Here is a 7,903-nt window from a genome sequence, read left to right as displayed (position 1 = left end):
AGTATGTCTGTTGACTGAGGGAGGAAACCGGAGCAGCCGGAGAAAACCCACAGAAACACGGGGAGAGCATGCAAACTCCACGCAGATATCACCCCGGGTCCAGGATTTAACTTACTGTAGGGCCCCTATGCTGCGAGTCAGGGACAGGCTGCTAACCAACAAGGATTCAGTCTCAATTCTCAAGAAGTTCAGTACAATATTTATGTAAGAGCTTTTTTTTTTAAAAAATAAATAAGTTCATGTACAATTTACACTCGTAAAGTGTAGAGGTAAAAAGATGGGAAACGCACAGTAATATGAGTAAAACTAAATTATACATTTTAGGTCATTAAGCGAATTTTAATTACTGTATGTTGAGAGTCGCGACGCGTGTACACAGACTAGTGATGCACAAGAGAAGGCTTCATCGCCCGTTGTGTGGAGTGGGGTTCTAGCAGAGTACAGCCTGTATCAAGAGATCGTAGATTAAGATCTGGACTACACGGATGCAATAAACCCTTGAGAAAAATTAGCCAGACCGTTCAGTGCCTTATACCTGAACACGTGAGATTTACATTGCACTCTAATAGGACTATACAAAACGCTAGCCACCCTGAATTAAACGGATTCCTAATTGTAAAACGATGGTTAAATTCACCCTCACCTAAAGCGATAAATGATGCATATGCACCGATAATGGTAGTGAATACCCTCCAGACGTAAAATCCCAGCTATTCTATTTCAAACTTTCACGCTCTGTGGGATTTGTATTACACGCGTTTCAGCTCCCCTGTGGCAGCTCGGCGAAACCATGACGTCACTCACTGTATCTGACTGTATGCAGAACGTTCCACTGAGCGCGTGCTCTGAGCACATGGAAAAGAGGTCGAGATTTAGCTGCTTGCAAAGTGTGGTATTGTGAGCTGCGGAGACATTTCCACCCCAGAAATGGAATATAAATGTTCACGCAATATGTGGGAATATCCGAAGAGAGGGTAAGGCCTTGCGTTCTTTAATCCCCTTCCCCCATTCTTCGATGTTTTGTTTTCTAATTAGCGTCAGGAGGCAGAAGGAAATGTTAAGAAGTCAAGCGAGAGTTGCAGGGTTCCGTTATTCTTCATAAAATATGTGGGCATTCTAGAAAATGTGTCCACTTTTGGAAGTTTTATAACTTACGGAGCTACAAGCTTTGAGACCGCCAGGGTGCCGTTGCCTTAAAACAAGAAATATATAAACATTCAAAAATGAAACTGGTATTGTTAGATAATCATATAAAGGTTATAGAGGCTTTGATTTGAGCAACACGCTTCGGATAGTTTCCATTCTGCCCATCCCCCATGTCGATGCAGACAACTGCAACCTGTCACGTCTTACCAGCTATCACGGGTTATGATTGACTATTTGGAAGACAGGTAGTTGCTGTTCCGCTATTTCTAATCTTCACCTGCTTCTTATAGTCTAATTGATATTTTAGGTATGTTACCCACTGGAAACCAGGGATATTCTAAACTCCAATGAAGGCTAAAACTTGAAATGCAGCTCACAGATCTTTGTCAAATTACTGCTCTTTTCCTTTTTTGTTTAATTATCACCAGGCAGTATTTTATACCTGACTTTTGAAGCGCACTACTACTTACACAAGTTTTACATTCCTTTGGAACATTCAGGTGCTTTTAACTTATCATGGAAAAAAAAAAGAAGATGACAAATCTGACTTTGTGAGTAACTTCCGAGAGTTTCAGGAGTGTGATTTGCACTGAAAGAGGAATTAATTAATCCTTTAAACAATGATGCCAACTATGATGATAACAATAGCGATGAAACCCTCGTTTTAAGAGCGCTCCACTGACTGCTTATTCCATGAAACCCACAATCCACGCAGATGTTATTTTTATGACACTATTAAAAATTACTTGTCTTTCGATTTGGTGGAAGCGCTGTTAGGCTTTTGGAGTCCACTTACCTTTGCGTTAAGGCTTTAAACAACGGAGGTCTTTTGAATAAAAGCGCATGATATACAGTACTCTTGGTTAAGCTACACAGAGGTTTAGAAAGGTAAATTGATCATTTTAAAGTGTGTAGTTATCAAAAGACTAACTTGTTGGATCGGTTTGGGTAAACATCATAAATCCCACTTGCTTCATTAAATGTCTAAGCTACTGTCTGAATGGGAGCAGCACTGAAAACAAACAAAGGAAGTTCATAACATTAAAATATTAAACAAAAAAAGCCTTCTAATTGAAAAGACTACCAAATCGTACTCAGTATTCAACTGAGTGTGCGACAGATTATGAATGAGAAAACATAAAGGGTTTCTTCTACTGCTCTCCCAATTTATATTAATACAGCTGATGATATGTGTGGATGTTAAAGATCTCCGAGTCGCTTGCGCTTTCTGAAAGTGAAACGACGGACATGAGATACATTCTATCTAAAAACTGTAGTGGAGGGCAGTGCATTTTGGGAGTCTTGCAGAAACTGGTTTTGTTTCCGAATGATTTTGTTTTGCAGTTATTATCTTTGCGAGAACTCCAAAATAGCATACTCATCAAGACCAGAGTGGTCCTAATTATTTGTTTTTATTTTTAATGTGAGTTTGAATCTTGTAAAGGCCTATCCTTCCCTAGATGTGCATAAAACACACAGTACCCTTTGCTGCTACAGTATGTTAAACAGTGGCATACAGTAGTACAATAAAGAACTAAATCTGATGCAATTATATCTGATTGCAATTCCTTTTTTTCCTTTGATCAATAGACTGATTTTAACGTCTCAATGCAACAGTATGGTGTCCTTTCTAAGAAAATAATATTTAAAAATGTGAAATACTACTTTTGGGGTTTGATCTCTGTAAGATATCAGTATAAAACCTGTAGATACCACTCAGCTCTTGACAGGTGTGTTTTCTTCACTTGGAATTCAAATCTTTTTTTTCCCAGTTGTTCACTGTTTTTTAATTTCAAAAGTAAGCACAAGACGTGTGTAAATGTACTTTTTTTGTTTGGTGTGGTAAAATACAGATTTTAAAATAAAAAGTAAAAAAAAAAGTTTGTTTTTCATTTTACTTGGAAACATGAAACCAGAATACTAGTGTTAAATGTAGACATGTTAATTTGTTACCTTTACTTATATCTTCTCACAAGTGGAATTCTGTTTATAACTAATGGACAAAGGGGATTCATAGAATAAGGGGATGGAAATGTATTATTTTAGTTATCATTTACCTTATTTCTGGACAATAGGAGTGAAGAAAAATGTTTTGTTTGCTGACTTTTATCTCCCCTTTTTTATAGTAAAAGTTTTAAATCTAGTAAGAGACAACACAGCTGTGGAATTTGGAATACCTTATTCACAATTTTAGAATGTAAACTGGGGATTATTAGTAACTGTCTGAAGCAAATTATGTACTAATGAAAAAATATGTCAACGTTATGTATAAATTTGTGAATGTTATGTGCAACTGGGGCTGTTACTGATACTGGTGTGGTCCTAGGCTCAAATGTAAAGTAAATAATATCTGAGGACTGAAATATCAGCCTTAATTGCAGGGTCATCTCATCTTGATTGTCTGAACTTTGATGTAAGGGGCAAGTTAGGATAAAAAAAGAGTTTGTTGTCATGTTTAAAATGATTTACAACACGTAAGAAGTAATATTAAACACAAATATTGAATTGCAGTTATCCCATTAAGTGCTGAATGTCTGGAAGTGCTTCTTACAACACTCTGGACAGAAAGCCCAGTACAAAATCAGAAGAAGCTAGCGTAGAGATGCGACTTTAGCTATATACTGTAATTTGTACAGAGTGAGAACTTCCTCCACAAAAGTAAGTTAAAACGGTGTAGGGCCAATCATACATCTTTATTGTGGGCCACTTTTTAAATGTTTTTCTTTTCTTTGTAAATATTGCCTCAACAATGGAAAAAAACAACAACGTTCAGGCTGAAAACGTGATTCCATTCAGATGAAGGATTTATCTTGACGTTCTCTTTACATCATGGGCAGGTGTGTTCTTTGCAGTACTCGGAATACAAAAATGAACAACACACAGAGAAGAAAACATCAGTTTAATTTATCTCAGTTGAAAATAAAATGCTCAGATGCACCTTGATGACGATATACTGAATAAGAGGTTTGCTTCACATTTTCTGCAGCTATTAATAACATGGGCTGTTTTTGGAAAATAATAAGTAAAATGCCAACCCTGAAAACCTAGCATTATTGAGTATGTTTTAATGCATGTTACTAACTTTACGAGCAAACCGAGAATAAAGGCAGAGTGAAATAAGGTAAAAATGTGTACATAGATGTACACACCCACATATGTAATATGGCAGAAAAAGAACATAATAATTTAAGGTGGTGAAACAACAATAATAATGATCATATCCACATGTACAGTATGCATGCTCACACACATCTATGTACACCAAAAATAAACATGTCCACAGAGATATTACCACTCAGATACATATTAAATTACTTTTCTGCAGAGAGCAGCCTTGAACACCAGTGATGTTGTCTAGTATCGGTGTCCATCTTATCAGTCACATAAATAGTATCTCAAACCCTAACTGACCTCTTTTCATAATTGTTATAATCCCGTTGCCACGGAAATATCTCTCTCACTCTTTCCCAGGCCCTTGACCTTCTGTCCCTTCTGTCCTTATTGTAAGACCGGAACTGGGACTGAAGTGATCTCACCTCCAATCCTGTGTGGATCATGTGACACTTTTTGCACGGTTCAGCCTCTCTTATAAATGACCTTGAATGAGAAGCCTGTATTTAAGCAGCCGTCTTGGCCCTCATCCTGCCTTATAAGTGCAGTTACAATTCATTTGCATGGAGACACACTTGTAGTTTTATTTAGACATGATGTAGTGTTAATTTCTCAGCTGAGCAGCAGTATGAATGTGATCCTTATTTGTGAATGATCCTTATTCACAAGCTTTGTTCGTAAGCTTTCTGACAGTATGCTGTTGTGACTGGGATGATGTTGAGGCTGGACCACCTCACACTCATCCTGCCTGCACCGTGTTTCCTATAGTCAATGTCAGTGGTTTAAATATTGCATAAATAATGAATATATTTTTGAAAAATCACACATTTATGATGGTTCTCTATGGTCCTGTGTGCCTCCACATTCCAAGACACTAGGGCCTGTGTTCATCATGCTTGTGCCAAGATATCAACAAAATGGTTATTCCTGCATGTTTCATCATTTAAACTTATAAGTCTGATAAATTGCCTTGAATATGACGGTCTTTGAGATGACTAGAGGCATGGGACATACCAGCAATTGTGCGCCTACAACTTGTAAGCTCTTGGTAGATTTGCCATAAAACAACCACATGTGATGTGGGATTGTCAACAAAAATTAACTCAGTATAGGAATGTTTGGGGCCTGTTAGAGACATACTTGAATGGCACTGGATGTTAAGAATATCATTAGGAGGTTTTTGAATTCATCTATTTTTTTTCTTGTTGTGTTTCATTTTTTGTGAATGTAAGACTTTTTTTTGTATAATAAGAAAAAAAATCAGAGAGTGAGAAAGAAAGAAAAAAAATTAAGAAGTCCTTCAAAGTTGAGGGGTGGGGTGGAGTTAATAAAAAAAAGAGAAATAAAAATTAATCACCATTGTGTTAGTTTAGATGATCATGGCCTCTTACTAGAAAGTTATTTATATATCATTTTCTATACAGTATATATAGGGATGTATATATCTAGGTATAGATATTTCTATACCTAGAAAATGTTGAGAAGTGTATACAGTATATACTGTACATATATCCTTTCTGAGCAGATCTGAACACACAAAAAAACATGCCACACGGCTTTATTGAGAAACACAGTACTGTTTTAGCAACCAATAGAGTAAGTGGAGTTTCAAGTGTTGACTAAATTTTAGGCATTATTTCAGACATGTGGATTTTGCAAAAATATTGATAAAAACCATGTGTGAAATAGTAATTTCTCGGCCTGCCTAAAACTGTATAAGCAACTAAAACTTTTATAGTTATATACCTCAAAGATTTTGTGGGTAATGTTTAATAGACGAGAGCAGCAGGGATTGATTATTATCTTTAATAGTATTACAGAGCAGGATTTTGGTTGAGAAACCTCTTTTTTTGCATTTAAAACTAATACCAGTCAAGATTTATATTTATCTACAAAATATAAATGATTAAAAGCAGCTGTGAGTCAAAACTGAGCTTTGTGTAGCAAGATTGATTTTATATATTTAGGGTAAAAGGTTTTACATTGTTTTTAGGGACACTCTCTTGGCACAGCCTAAGGTCTGAGGATACTGAGTTTTAGAGTCAGTGCTCTAAAGTGATTTTAGGAATCACAATAATGTTTTGCAAATTTAATAAACATTCTGTAATATAATAGTGTATTACAAAAGTTGATCAGTGGGCATAGAGGTGAGGAAAACCTTAATGGGCACAAATAAATCTTTCCAGATCTCAGGCCCAACTCCCTCCTCCAGGCAGTAGGCTTGATGTACATGAGTTGTGATGGACCATGAGAAGTCCATGGCTGCTGTCGTGCCCTCCTTGGTCTGTCACCATGTTCATACAGGAGAAGTAGCTGAGGCTTCGTAGGTCTGCCATTTTGGATCTGGCTTCAGTTAGTTCAGTTATCACTGGCATCCTGAAGGTCCTGAAAGGCTGGTGTCTGCAGGAATTCAGAAATCCAGCTGAACTCCTTTATGCTGTGAATCAGCTCAATATTGGCTAACTTGACCAGTTTAACAGCTTTTTCTTCAAGTGCTGCTGCTCTACAACTAGTAGGTTGCCTGCCCAGACATAAAGGCTTGTAAAATTATATTTTGTTTCTGTTTAAAATATATTAATGGAGTTTAAATTGACATCTGAGAGGAACTTGGAGCTTGGCTTCATACGGTATATCGATCTCGCACCCAGGACTTCGGCTTCTCCTGCCAAGCTCAGTCCTCGCAATAGTGAGAGGGTGTTGGGCAGCCTGTCCTTACAGCCATATCACTCTGTAACTCACAACTAGCAACCTGCTGAAGCTCAGCAGGTGTGAGCCTGGTCAGTACTTGGATGGGAGACCTCCTGGGAAAAACTAAGGTTGCTGCTGGAAGAGGTGTTAGTGGGACCAGCAGGGGGCGCTCACCCTGAGGTCTTTGTGGGTCCTAATGCCCCAGTATAGTGACGGGGACACTATAGTGTAAAAAGGTCCTTCAGATGAGATGTAAAACTGAGGTCCTGACTCTCTGTGGTCATTAAAAATCCCAGGCCATTTCTTGACAAGAGTAGGGGTGTAACCCCAGCGTCCTGGCCAAATTTTCCATTTGCCTTTATCAGTCATGGCCTCCTAATAATCCCTCATCTGTGAATTGGCTTTATTACTCTCTTCTCCTCCCCACTGATATCTGATGTGTGGGTGGACACTCCACTCAAATTACTCACTTTACAGGTAATGGGGACTCCCCTCCACCACCACCAATGTGCAGCCCCCACCTGGATGATGCGATGGTAGCCATAGTGCGCCAGTACACTCACCACACATCAGCTATTAGTGGGGAGGAGAACAGAGTTATGAAGCCAATTCATAGATTACTATATAGGGATAATTAGGAAGCCATGATTGGTAAATGCCAGGGGGACATTTGGCCAGGACAAATATTTGCAGGATTAAGATTGTGTAAACAGTATATTATTATCTTTTATATATTATATTGTGTCTATTACTGTTAAATGTTTTGGATTGTTTATAGCTAGAATACAGTAAATTGTTACATATATACAGTTCCATATTTGTTAAATTCTCAATTCCTGGGCAAAAAAAAGTTTCACTGTGGGGGTGGAGGTGGGGTTTGGTTGGGGTGTGAAATTTAACTCTTTGGGGAGGAGGAAGCAAGTGACAAATGTTTGGGAACCTTTTACAACAGGCTAAG

General features: G+C 37.9%; 1 protein-coding gene across 2 annotated transcripts in view; it reads left to right on the top strand.

Moving 5' to 3' along the window:
* The first annotated feature begins 836 nt into the window (after positions 1–836).
* The window catches only part of LOC148832928 (uncharacterized), a 97,065-nt gene continuing 89,998 nt past the window's right edge, over positions 837–7,903 (top strand). Inside the window, exon 1 of one of the 2 annotated variants that reach the window (XR_016091242.1) lies at positions 837–974. The gene's annotated coding sequence lies outside the window, so the exon portion shown is untranslated. The remainder of the gene's footprint in view (positions 975–7,903) is intronic. The other variant, XM_088918601.1, reaches the window with a different exon arrangement.

Source organism: Atractosteus spatula, chromosome 6, assembly GCF_055471065.1.
Source record: "Atractosteus spatula isolate fAtrSpa1 chromosome 6, fAtrSpa1.hap1, whole genome shotgun sequence".
Lineage (NCBI taxonomy): Eukaryota > Metazoa > Chordata > Actinopteri > Semionotiformes > Lepisosteidae > Atractosteus > Atractosteus spatula.
The sequence above is the reverse complement of the archived record's forward strand: the minus strand, read 5'-3'. Positions and strand labels throughout refer to the sequence as shown.